The sequence below is a fragment of the Muscardinus avellanarius genome (assembly GCF_963383645.1).
Source record: "Muscardinus avellanarius genome assembly, chromosome: 6".
Classification (NCBI taxonomy): domain Eukaryota; kingdom Metazoa; phylum Chordata; class Mammalia; order Rodentia; family Gliridae; genus Muscardinus; species Muscardinus avellanarius.
This window is the reverse complement of record NC_137791.1, coordinates 38,260,159-38,274,217: the sequence shown is the minus strand read 5'-3', so window position 1 is coordinate 38,274,217 and position 14,059 is coordinate 38,260,159. Positions and strand designations below refer to the sequence as shown.

The 14,059-nt window shown below is 38.3% G+C and overlaps 1 pseudogene across 1 annotated transcript; it reads left to right on the top strand.

The window, feature by feature from the left end:
• Window positions 1-1,508: 1,508 nt before the first annotated feature.
• Window positions 1,509-2,450, top strand: LOC308264009 (polycomb complex protein BMI-1-like; annotated as a pseudogene). Its single transcript has one exon. The product of its transcript is annotated as a polycomb complex protein BMI-1-like (transcript).
• The last annotated feature ends 11,609 nt before the right edge of the window (window positions 2,451-14,059 follow it).

Sequence of the window (14,059 nt, the reverse complement as noted above, 5' to 3'; positions counted from 1 at the left end):
ATCCCCAGTACCACCACCAAAAACAACAAAAACAAACAAACAAACAAAAAACCCCAAAACATTTTAGCAGGGTGTGATGGTGCACTCTTGTCTGTAATCCCAGCTTTTGGGAAACTGAGACGGTAGGATCACGGTTCACAGACAGCCTCAGCTACTTAGTGAGGCCCTTGCAACTCAGTGAGACCCTGTTTCAAAGTAAAGAATAAAAAATAGGGAAGGGGGGTATAGTTCAGAGGTAGAATGCCCCTGGGTCCCATCCCCAGTACAGAAAAAAGAAAAGCAGCATTTTATTTCATTTTATCTTTCAAACAGAGCCTCGCATAGGTTTTTTTTTTTTTTTCCCCACACATTTAATTCCAAAGAAAGCAGGGAAATTGCCATTCCAGAGAAAAGACAATCTTAAACTGGTGAGAACCCCGTGCTCTTATGAATTTACATAGGATATATTTTAACAACTAAATGACATTTGAAGGAAACATTTTAAAATTTAGAACACAATTCCTCCCTCCATGGGGTCAGGGACTATAAAACAACAAGAGAAGGAATAAAAACCACTATGACAAACATCTGGTTGAGTTTTGCTAGTTCTTTATGTTTTAAAAATTCCAGCTTTCCTTATTTGAAGGACCAGCATTTAAGTGTGATAACTGTTATTGTTCATAACTTTGATCTTTCAGAAGAGAACACTGCATTGTTTGTGGAGCCCTAGTGATGTGGGGAATTGTTATTTGTCATTCAATTAACAGTGCTCATGTGGGGTGAACATTGCATGCCCTAGCAGCAATCGTGTGGTTTAAAGGATAGCTTTTCTAGCTCTCCATGACTTAAAACTCTCCACTCAGCCATACCCAGGTTAAACGGCTCCTTGGAACACAGAGCTCTTGTCCAGCCAGAGAAGGAATCTAGGGAAGGCCTGGCAGAATCATAAATAACACACAGGGCTCAGTTATACCAGCATGGGTTCCCACAGGAATTAAATGCTTGCTTATCCACTCAGAGGAAATTGCAAGCCTTAAGATAGAATGAAATCTGGGGCTAGTCTTAAGCGGAGAAGAATAATCTTGCTTGATTTTATTATGCAAATATTTTTTAACAAAGTGTGGAGAAAGAAAATTTCAGTTACCTCTAGCAGAAGTTCTCCCATATACTTCCTATTTAAAAATAAATATGAAGATAAGTATAATTTGCAAATTATGATTAGTTTATGTGTGTTAGTGAAAATCATCTGGTATATTCTTCCTTAGATAATGGAAGATTTTTTTTGAGAAAGTCTCATTGTGGTACATTTTAATTGTATAAAAAAGCAAAGAGAGGAGGCGATGGCAGAGGGTGCTGGGCTCCGGTGCGGGAGCGTGGTACCCAAGGACTGGGTGTCTGCAGCTGGCTTCAAGATGGCCGTGTCGCTCACGTTCCTTTTCTGCTGAACGAATGTTAACTTTCATTGTCTTTTCCGCTGGTCTCGACGGTCTTGAGATGGCTGCTCTTTCCAGGATCTTTATCAAGCAGAAATGTATCAAAAAATCAAAATCAAGATCACTGAGCTAAATCCCCACCTAAAGTGTGTGCTCTGTGAAGGGTACTTCATCAATGCCACCACCACCAGAATGTCTACATTCCTTCTGTGAAACCTGCATTGTGGCTACTTGAGACCAGCAAATATTGTCCTATCTCTGATGTCCAAGTTCACAAAACCAGACCACTACTGACTATAAGGCTAGATAAGACACTTCAAGATATCACACACAAATTGGTCCCAGGGCTTTTAAAAAATGAAATGCAGAGAAGGAATTTTTATGCAGCTCATCCTTCAGCTGATGCTGTCAATGGCTCTAAGGAAGACAGAGGAGACATTGTAGATGAAGATAAGAGAATTATGGCTAATGGTGAGACAATAAGCTGATCTATTGAATTTTTTAATAAGAACAGATTGGACCGGAAAGTAAACAAAAAGAAGTCCAAGGATGAGGTGAATGATAAAAGATATTTATGGTGTACAGCAGCAATAACTGTGATGCACTTAAGAAAGTTTCTCAGAAGTAAAATGGACATACCTAATACTTTCCAGATTGATGTCATGTATGAAGAGGAACATTTAAAAGGTTGTTATCATAATGGGCATTGCCTACATTTATACCTAGAGAAGAAATGATCCGCTTCCTTTGAAATGCAGAGTTCAGCTTGTAAAAGAATGAAGATCCGTCACCAGAGAGATGGACTGAGGAATGCTGGGGAACTGGAAAGTGGCTCTTGGAGTGAGGCAGGAGGTCTCGCTCCCTCTTCTTGTGAGCCAGCCCCTGTGCTCCAGTGCAGGCTCCTCACCCTCATTTCCTTAACATCTCCAGTACTATGGATGGAACCAGCAACAGCCCCAGCGGTAACACCAATCTTCCTTTGCCAATTGACCTCGAAAATTATTGGTAAATAGGTTGTCAGCAACTTCATCTGTTTGATTTCTGAGACTTAAGGAAAAAAATGTTAAACCCCTGATTTATATAGATATGTTCATGCCATTACAACTTAATAGATGATAATACATGTGGCTCTCCTCCAGCTTGCTTTCTTTTGTAGTGACATTAAATTTGGCTATAAGAGATGGACTAGTTGTGAATCTCATATGGACGTTAATTGAAAAAAAAGATTGTTCCTATCAAGAAATGAATTCTGGGAAGGCAGGCAAGATATGAAATGTTTTTCTGTAACCAGTGCTTGGTTTTGGAAATATTTTGCAGTGGATAGAAACATTGGGCCATAGTTTGTCTCAACTAAGGCCTATATTCTATTCTCCTAGATTTTTCTGTGATTATGCTGTTTTATGAACCTGTAGAAAACAAGTGCTTTTTATCTTGAAATTTAACAAATGGAAAGAATATGCACTGAAAAATGCATTCTGTGTAGCCATGTCACTATGAATAACAACTTCTTGCATATTTAGCCATTTCAATTCCTGTTTGATTTGTACTTCTCTGTTGCTACACAAAACCAACCAAAGAAAAGTAAACTTCAGTTTTACAATCTGTATGCCTAAAAGCAGGTACTACCCTTTATTTTACTGACTTAAGTAATTCGATTTTGTAAGAATCAGATGGCATTATGCTTGTTGTACAATGCAATATTGCTATATGACATACGGGAAACAGTATTGTATGATGATATATTTATAAATACTATAGAGAAAATACTGTTTCACTCCTTCAGAAATCATTGTCAAAAATCTTATAAATGGTTCGACCTTTGTAGAGTCCCATACCTTATATGCTGTGCCTTGCTGGTAAATAGAATATTTTTAATTTGGGTAGCTAATTCTAAATTGTTCCATTGGAAGCACTTGGTAAATCATAATACTGAGTTTTCTCCAGTAATATGTTTGCTTTTAAAATTGATTGTTACAGTAAAGAAAATCTTTAAAGAATATGGAAATAGTGTCCAAATGTTCTATTGGTTATGTTAGAATTAATATGTTTTTTTTTTTTTTTTTTTTTTTGGTGGTACTGGGGTTCCTGGAAGCCCTTCTACCTCCGGGTTACACTCCCAGACCTATTTTTACATTTTCATTTGGAAACAGGGTCTCCTAAGCCAGCACGCGCGGCTGACTTCGAACCTGCGCGATCCTCCTGTCTCTGCCTCCCAAGCGCAGGGATTACAAGCGTGCGCCACCACGCCCGGCAGAATTAATATGTTTTTAAAATGCATTGTTTTTGCTGGTCTGGGGATGGAACCCAGGAGCATTTGACCTCTAAGCTACACCTCCTGCCCTATTTTTTTAATTCTTTATTTTGAAACAAGGTCTCACTAAATTGCAGAGGGCCTCACTAAGTTGCTGAGGCTGGCCACGAACTGCAATCCTCTGGTCTCAGCCTCCCGAATGCTGGGATTACAAGTGTGAGCCACCATGCCCGGCTAAAATGCATATTTATCACTGTAATTCTAAAATAAAAATTTAATAAAACAGCTAATTGTTGGACGAAGGCATTTTTTTAAAGTTACCTTAATATGTGATTTCAAATTTAAGAGTTGTTTTAACAGATAACAGTGGAATATGCCTTCTCTGCATTGGCTAGAAATAGAAGCTCAATTTATAAGTTTCTGCATGTATTTTTTTTTAAATAGAGCAAGAGTGTTAAGTTTAAAATGCGAATAACTCCAACAATTTTCAGTTTCTGTTTTACTTTGGTCTAGCTTGGTATGTGCTCATCACCCATCAGTTATTCTGTGATAGTGTTTATTCTATATTTTTTCATGTTTGCATGGAAAATTGTAGCTAAACATCTCATTTTCCTCAGTCTGAAAAAGCAGCACAATTGTATTGCTTTGTCTTACTTATAGTCATTAAATCATTACTTTTACATAAAAAAGAAAAAGCAAAGAGAATAGGATAATGGAATCCCATTATCTATCATTAAAACCCAACAATCGTGATCATATAAATAGTTTGTTTTCTATCTTAATTTCACAGAATTTGAGAGCGATGAGGTCTCAGAAATATCACCCTGATAGGATAGAAGTATTTTATAGTCCACTAATGTGGATGTTGGGGAGTGTTGCAAATTCATAGCATTTTGAGAGCTTGTTGGAAATGGTGCTTGGGTGTTCTAGGAATCCTCCCTGAAATTTTTATTCCACACCAGGAACTAAGTAAGGTTCCAATCAATAAGGTTTGCCTGAGCTGCGACATGCAGGTAACAATCTACTTTTATTCAGATATACTAGAATCATTAATCCATTGACTTTTTATGTTTTGGGTAGAGAAATCTGTATTTTATGTATTATTTTTGTATATATATTTCCTATTAAATTACTCATTAGGTAATAATCTCTTTGGCCTGTCTTACATTTTCAAATTGTCTGATATGAAAATTGAATCACATTTAGTCTTTTTCCAATTTCACAAATGAAAACCACAACATTTTTAAACAATATCACTCAATAAAGCAAAATAACTCAAAATATGGGCAAATAGTTCACTGATTCCTTCCTATTTTAACACATGGATTTTATCAAATCTCAAGTCCTATTTATCATAGGCTTTGAACATATATAAAGAATGCTGAATTCGTACTTCTATTTTATCAATTGACAGAAAACATCTTAATTTTATATAATTTGTTGTCTTAGAAATTCTAACCAGCATATAACATCTCACATGAAACTGAATTTCTTGTATTTTTTATATAAGTTAAATCTAGCCAGGCTCAGTGGTGCAGCCTGTTATTCCTAGCACCTGGAAGGCTGAGAAAGGCAGATTGCCAATGTAAGAAAGGAAAACAGTCTTTTCTATCAAAGTTACAAGATCACATAGAAACTGGCAGGTTTTCATTTTGTAACTTGAGCTTAGGTTTCCATGTTGCATTTGTGTCTGTATGTTCCACTCGGGGATGTACTGGTTTCATGTTTCTTCTTTTGTAAAAATTTGCCCAAAGAAAACCAGCCAACCAGATTAGATTGTAAAGCATTATCCAGACAGCACAGTGGCTTATGCGTTGGGGGATAAAGGCTGAGTGGACTGCCGCCCAGTGTGCTCGCACCCTATGTCAGAAGTAAATTGCCTTGCCGCTTTACTTTTGGTTTCATGAGTTACTGTGTGTGTGTGTGTGTGTGTGTGTGTGTGTGTGTGTGTGTTCCCTAAAATCTATTACTAACACTAGCCTCAGAAGTTTAGCAAGACTTTGTTTCAAAATACAAAATAAAAGAGCTGGGGGATTAGCTCAGTAGAATGCTCCTAGATTCAAGCCCTTATATCAACAAGGTTTTATTTGTCAAAATATCTAAAGGCTTGAACACTTAAAAAAAAGTTATGTTTCTTTCTATATTTCCACAGCTCAAAAATATATGCAGCTATAAACAATCAGCATATTTTGGCATTTAAAACATTTTTCTTTTCTAATTAGCTCACTCTAATTGGAGAGTAGCTTTGAGAATAGCTCTCAAGGTGATAAATTTCATGAGGAAGAGCACTATGTGGATAGGTAACATGGGTCCTGTCAGTGTGGGTTAGTTGTGCACTGCTTAACGAGGTTTCATGGAGGACTGGGGAAGCCATTAAGATAGATAAGTGGGTCAGAAACAGGAAAGTCAGGGTCAAGAATAGGAGGTGAATGTATTGTGTTCAATGGAGCTGACATAATTCACATTTGTGCTTTTACTGGTCTCATCATGATAATATTTTACAAAACAGGCCTACCATTTCCTCTGCACCTACCTAATCTTCTGTTCAACAACCCTTATAATTAAGTTTTTAACTGATACATAAAAATTTGGGATACCATTTGGGGACATTCATCCTAATGTCCAATTGGAAATTATTTTTTGATAAAGGTAAATCTGCTATTTGTTTAAAACTTGGCTTTTGTTGATTGAATACAAACATTTTTCTTACTCAAACTCATAACCAGAGCAATTTTTAAAAGTTTTTCTTTTGACTACTGAATGTTATCATCCTAGTAATTATTGGTATTGAGTACAGAAAGCAAATTGCACGACTATTTCTGTTTATGTTATAGCTATGTTTCCAAAACCCAATGCTTATTCACTAAGGTAGAGTAGGCCAAAGAGGAAGGGTGTTTTCATCTGTGGAAACTGATAATCTGAGTTTTTCTTGGACCAAGAACTGGTGAGTAGATGAAGTTAAATGTCTATGGTACTTATAAACACTATATATTCTAGGTTTTACAAGTAGTTAGAATTACTTTGATTTAACTCTTGCAGGTGACCAAATAATCATTTAATGAGTTAGAGCTTTAATAAAAATGATACTCAGAGGACAATAAAAGGAAAAATATTATCGTATACCATTTTAAAAAGTAATTCCTTGCCTTTGTTATTTTTCCCCAGGCCACACATATTCACCAGTAATTTCTACAGTTGCCAATTTAGCAGATGCATTTGATGCCACTGAGAGTTGATACATCAGAATATTATAATGTTAGACTCTGTATAATATATTCTGATTATTTAAAAACCCAGCTGTGCAAAGAAGTGAAACAAAAGTACCATGCATTTCTAAATGTGTCATTTTTTTCAAAGGCAACTAATAGACTTGGGAACTATATTATTACTATTTATATTTGTTTATTCTCTAACTTTCTCTGTATTTATATATGTATGCATATGAAATATGCTGAATGTATTGTATTATAAAAATATCAGGAGAATACATGGTTATTTTGTTCTTTGAAAGCAAAATGTATTAAATATTTCAATGTTTAATACACCATAACATATATGTGAATTCAATTAAATAAATAGTTAAAAGGACCTTACAGCTGAGTATAGTCAGTTCTAGTCTTTCCTTGTCTAATAAGTGAAGAGTACTGTTTCCATGGCAACTGCATTTGAAGAAGATAACTATTATTTAAATGGTATTATAAAGTCAGTAAGATAATTTGCTCTTTGTGATAGAAAAACTTTAACATTTAGAACATATTGTAAACCGGGTGTGTGGCATATACTTGAAATCCCAATACTTGGGATGTTGAGACAGGAAGATTGCAGGTTTGCAGCCAGCCTAAGAAACTTAGTGAGGCCCTCTACAACTTAGATCCTGTTTCAAAATAAAGAATAAAAAATAGGGCTGGTTCAGAGGGAGAATACCCCTGAATTCAGTAAAACAACAGCAACAACAACAAAAAAACCCCCAAAAGAACATATTGTAAATTTTTAGCCCATCACATATTTTATAATTTAAAATTAATTCTAATTTTTTTTGCTGTTAAAATGAATAGAAGCCAGGCATGGTGGTGCAAGCTTTTAATCCCAGCATTCGGGAGGCTGATAATGGAATATCTCAGTTCACAGACAGCCTCAGCTACTTAGTGAGGCCCTCTGCAACTTAGTGAGACCCTGTTTCAAAATAAAAAATGAAAAATAGGGCAGGAGGTGTAGCTTGGGGTATGAATGCCCCTGGGTTCCATTCCCAGAATTGCAAAAAAAAAAAAGGGTAGAAGACTCAGTGTTCCTTAATTTAGTACATTTGTACATTTTCAATTAAAAAAATACTTGAGTTTGTACAATATTGGTAATATCTTGTGAGAAAAAGTACCTTTGATAACACCATAAAAATATATTACCCCAAAATTAAAATAATAATGGCTAAATATAATTTAGTTAGAATAACTTCTAAATGCATTTTAAGAGATTAAATATGACTTCAATTTTTATGTAACTACATTGTATAAATTTAGTATTTAATTTGGCCAGATGTTATCTATAATCTGCTGAATTACTGTGACACTGATAATACATGTCAAGAAATGTTCACTCATTTTCAGCATCTTCTATGGCACCCCAAGAATGCTTCTATAGTTGATTGATTAAATAAGTGCTGCGGGTCCCTCTGGGTGCACACAGATACACGCGGGAGTCCGATATAGATGCCATAAGCCTTTATTCATCCAGAGGGTCAGCTGCCCACTCCCACGGGCCCACAGGAGCGGGCAAGTGAGAGAACGCGCACCTGTGTCTCTCTATGTGTCTCTCTCGGACTCTCTGTCTGGATGGGGTGACCCTTCCTTTTAGGTTCCCCCCACCCGTGGGAAACACAGAAGTCTTGCGAGATAGGGAGATAGCTTCTGGCCCTGTCCCCCTGCACTGGCAGGGGACTCAGACCTTACATCCCAGCCTTTTTGCTTAAGGGGGAAAGACATGATGATTTGACCCTCTAGCGACTTCCTGCTGTCAAGGGGCATCATCAGGGGCCCCAGGATGGGAGAAATCGGTCCGAGTCTGCTGGAAGGGGGCAGGTGGGTGTGGCCACAGCGAGAGTTGGAGGTTACCCTGGAAAGCTCGGTGATGTAGTTTGAGGAGACTTTAACAGGCAAGGTGCTATTAAAGAAAAAAAATCGTGAGAGTGGATCCCAGGCTGGGCAGGAGCCCTTTTAGATATGAGGCAGATTGTCACTAGATCTATTAATACAAATAGCAGCCTTTCCCTGAGGAAGACATATACTGTGCCTTTAGCAGTTTTTATTATACCAGAGTCATTAATAGCAGCAACTCCTTGAGGGGACCCCACACCTCTCTTTTCAGCAGTGAGTGGGTATGGGTTTGTCTGGTCAAACAAACACCTGTTACTGCATCAGGAGCATCAGTAACCAGTTTCAGAGGTTTAATACTTATGGCAGTTTGGCATCCGAAGAGGGAGAGCACCGTAGCATGTAAACAAGTGGACCTGCTAAAATATAAACATCAAAGAGAGTTATGTCAAGAGAAACAAAGTTTAGTAGGTCCCAACACCATGCAAGAGAATTTGTCCTGGAGCTGTTGTAATGGAGCCCTTTTAGATATGGCCTAAGCCTTGGGCAGAGGCAGGAGAGTCAATCACCCTGGACTGAGATTTGGGAAGGGAAATTAAGGCCTGAAACATTGAGCAGGCCACCAAAGAGGAAACTCTCTTACCCTGTACCTGTAGAGTTACCCTGGGCCAGAAAGGAAGATGGAGGAAGGAGGATGAGGGATCCCAGGAGCTGTCAGTCCTTGGCCAGACCGAACAGGGCCAGCGGCGGGGTCCTGGTTCAGAAGGGTGATCCCCCTGTGTTGCGGCACCTGGGGCTCACCGCTTTTTAAAGGGCACTCACCTTTCCAATGGCCATTTACTTCACACCTGAAACAGGCTCCTGGAGGTGGTTGTCTTTGCTGTTGTCCTCCCCTGGGTGGTGCTTGCCGACCCGAGGGCTGGCCTCCCTCTGCTGGCCTCAGGGCTGCTACCAGGGCTTGGGACTGTAGGTCTGCCATTTGGCGAAGTTGGAGGGTATGCTCCACTTCTACCTGTTCCTCTCTGGAATTAAAACTCTAAATGTCATGTTCACCAAGTCTCGGACAGGGGTCTGAGGGCCGTCCTCAGCCTTTTTTTGATTTTCTCTGAATATCAGGGGCTGATTGCCCAATAAAATGGGTAGCCAATATGATCGCGCCTGCCTCAGATGATGGATCTAGACAGGTATAGCGGGTAAGAGCATCTCGCAACCGATTAAGAAAAACCACTGGGTTTTCATTTGGACCCTGGGTGATTTCCCTAACCTTATCATAATTAACCGCCTTATGGGAGGCATCTTGCATACCATCAAGAAGGCATTGTATCATATAATTTCTTATTTCTACTCCCTTCTTTACATTATAATCCCAGTGGAGCTCCTCAGAGGGAATTGGAGCTGTGCCAATAGGAAGCCCCGGATTTGTTAGGTGAGCCTGATCAGCTCTTTCCCTGGCTGCTTTCAGAGTCCAATCCCATTCATCTGGAGATAAAGAAGAGGTTAGAATGACATGAAGATCCTGCCAAGTTAAATCATATGCTTGTACAATATGTTGGAATTCCTTGATAAAACCAGAGGGATTGGCAGAAAAGGAACCCAGTCTCTTTTCAAGTTGAGTGAGGTCAGGAAGGGAAAAAGGAACATGGACCCGGACCATACCTTCTGCACCATCCACCTCACGAAGTGGGGCCAGGAGAGAGGGAGATGTGGCGTGTAACTCAGCCAAGTCAGACTTTGGCACCCACGTTCTATCGCAAAATGGCGGCCGTGAGTCTGCAGAATTATAAGCCAGTGACCCAGAAGGACCATCAGGTGGCGCCTGTGAGTTGTCATGTGGTGTCCAAGATGGCGGCTGTGGCTGGTGGGAATCCCCAGCCAGCATGCCTCGGGCAGTAGAGCCGGTAGGGGAGGAAAACAGAAAATGCAGGTGCCAGAAGGGCTGCATGTACAAAAGATCATGCCATTTTGCAGACCATGTGCAAAACTCACTGAGAGTCATCAACATCCTAGGATTTAGCGTGCCCATTTCAGGCCATCAAAAATCATTACTTAAATCATATGTTGGCCAGACCTTAGTGCAGAGAGAAATGAGCCTCTCATGGGACAGTTCCCCGGAGAACCCCAAAGTCTGGAAATTAGCCAGAACACGGCCCAGCGGAGACTGAGAGTCAATATCAATCTTTGATGGCTGACTTCCCCCATGACTTGTAAATGGGCAAGAATGAAGGCAGGATATAGGTGTCCCAATATCCCTCCAATAATTAATCTATTTATATTTATATTTTTCAATGTTTTCTGGTCCAAACCAGTTTTTTTTATAAAATAGAGGATATATTATATATACACATATATATTATCAGAAATGTTTTTAATTATATTCTATTTTGAAAATGAAAGAGCAAATAGTGTGTGTGTGTGTATATGTGTGTGGTACCAGGATTGAGCCCAGAGGCATTTTACCTCTGAGCTATAACTCCAGCATTTTTATTTTTTGTATTGAAACAGAATTTCACTAGCTTGTTAAGAGTCTCAGCTATGTTGCTGAGGCTGGTGTTTAACCTGTGTTCCTCCTGTTTCAGCCTCCCAAGGACAGAGATTATAGGTATACACCACCACACCAAATTTAAATCTACTTTTTTTTTTTTTTGAAATATTTATAACCATACTGTCCTTCTGCTCTCTTTTTGTTGTGGGTTGCCTCCTTTATAAAAATTAATTTCTGCCATGTGATTTGCTTTTAAGAGGAATGAAGCACAGAATCATGATTCAAATTTGAGAATCTTTAGATTATTTAATCAAAATGTGTACATTTAAGTATATCTGTGATTGCTGTTTAGTCATGGCACAGATTGTTACCTGCTCCTGACATTTTTAAGTCACTGAGCTAATTTTAAATTTTTGCTCTCAGAAGATGGTGATTATCATACGGCATTATTCAGCTCACAGCACTCATTATGGTGATGTTTTTATCTTGTTTAATATTTCTTATTATGATGATAATGCCCTTCTCTTACTCATTGTGGAATTTCACAATATAAAAGCAGACCCCAAAGATTATTACTGCATATATTTCTGTAGAACTAAACATGTTGTGTTGCTTTTGGCATTTTAAAAAATATACTTTGATTGGTGCACTGTAATTTTACATCATAATGAGGTTCAGAGTAATAGAATACTTTTGAGTGAGGTATGTCACAGTGTTGGGTAATGCTGGTTGTCACAAATCTGTTTTTTAGTGTTGCATTTTTTTGCCTTAAATTATCTAATGAATCTCAGACTGTGTACATATATATAATAAGATTATCCTACTCTATTGTGTGAGATAGAAGAATATTGGATTTTTCAAGTAAATAGAATGCAAGGTCTCTCTATGTACATTAGTTTCAGTCTCTCTATGTACATTAGCCATTATACAAGTATAAAATATTCATCAAAGGTGAAGTATTTTACTAAAGCTTTATAACAAGCTTGTAATGAAAACTCAACTATTATAATCATCTTTTGGGTGAAGAAGCTGAAGCTCAAAGAGATTGGATAAGCCGTGTTCCTAGTATGTCCTACTGTCTCTTAACTGAGTCTTCCTGCATTAATGTTGTTATAGTTTGGATTTAAAATGTCCCCAGACCTCATGTTGTAAACAAGGCAGCCCTATTTGAGTCTGTGCTTGGTTGCAGAGAGTGTGACCTTGGGACTATGTATGTTCTCTGCCCCCAGCTCCTTGTTCTCTCTCTGCTTCTGACCACCATAACGTGAGAGCAGAACCGCTCTGTTCCTTTCTCTACTTCCTGAAGCCATGCCCTGAGCTCTGTAGACCCGACTACCTAACATGGGCTGCAACCTCTGAAACCTCCATAACTGTGAGCAAATAAATCTCCCTTCTAAGTTGTGGGCATCAGGCATTTTGAGCCATAGCAGTGGAAGTGTTGACTAAAACCTGTTTAAGTTGGAAGTCCTCTTGGTGAAATTGTTCAAAAGTTTCTTAGCTATAAAGAAGTTTCTAAGAATTTTCATAAGAATCCTATATAAAATCCAGTTCATGCACAACTATATTCATGAAATACTGACCAAATTCAAATGTCATTTTGAAGTCTTCTTTGTGTTGCCCTACAATGTCCAATCACTAAATATGTTGTTTAATATCTGTTTTTATATGGGAGATATAATTAAATTTTGAGCAAACCGGCCCAATTTGTTTTATTTTTTATTATTGCTTCATTTGTTATTGGTAGAATTATTTTTGGATCTAGCTTCTGGCCATATGCAAATTTAATAAGCAGGCCTTTCATGTATTTATCCCAGCTATTTTCTTTCACTATTGGAAAGAATATGTTTTGAGCCAGCCCTCAATACAATCCTTTGAAATTTCTTTTCAGGTTATACTGAGCCATTGTTCAATAGCTTCTGGGTGTAGCAGCTTAGCCATTAAAATGGAATGTTACTGAGCTCATATTTTTCTATTTCATCTATAGGGATATTCATTAACTCATTCCACAATTATTTATTGAACATTTCCCATGTGTCAGGTCCTCTAAGTGCTAGAATAAGGGAAACTGGGCCCTAAACTCAAGGAACTCACAGTTTAATTCTCTAGCAAATAAATAGTTGCAATTCAGTGTAATAGGTAGCTTTTCAGAGCCCACAACATCCACCTTTGTCAAAATTTTGCTCAAAGCCCACTATAATGACATGTATATTATTTTTCCTCATTTGCCATCCAATTTGCTTGTTTTTGAAAAAAGCAAAAGAGAATGTAGACACCATGGCACAAGCCTGTAATCTCAGTTTTTGAGAAGCTGAGACAAAAGGTTCACAGTTTCAAAGCCAGCCTTAGCAATTTAGCAAGGTTCTCAGTAACCTAGCAAGACCCTGTTTCCAAATAATAAATAAAATTGGGCTGGGGATGTAGCTAGGAAGTAGAATGCTCTGGGTTTAATTCCCAGTCCCCACCCACAAAGAACTCAAAAAACAAAAACAAAAACAAAAACAAAAAAACAGTGTAGTGGACTGTAATCCCAGCTACTCAGGAGGCTGAGTTAGGAGGATCACAAGTTTGAGGCCAGTCTAGGCAAGAAAGACCTTGTTTCAAAATAATTTTTTTGTTGGTGCACTATAGTCTCACATCATAATGTGGATCATGTTGACAATGGCATATATTCACACAGTACTTGGGTGCCCTCTTCCCACCCTGTTTCCCCTCCCTCCCAATACTGAGTGTCCAGGTTAACAATGTTATATTCACATGTATACACATATTCGAATGTAGCTCCTCCATTAATCAACATCAACCTTCCTCCTCATCTACCCCTCCTTTATGG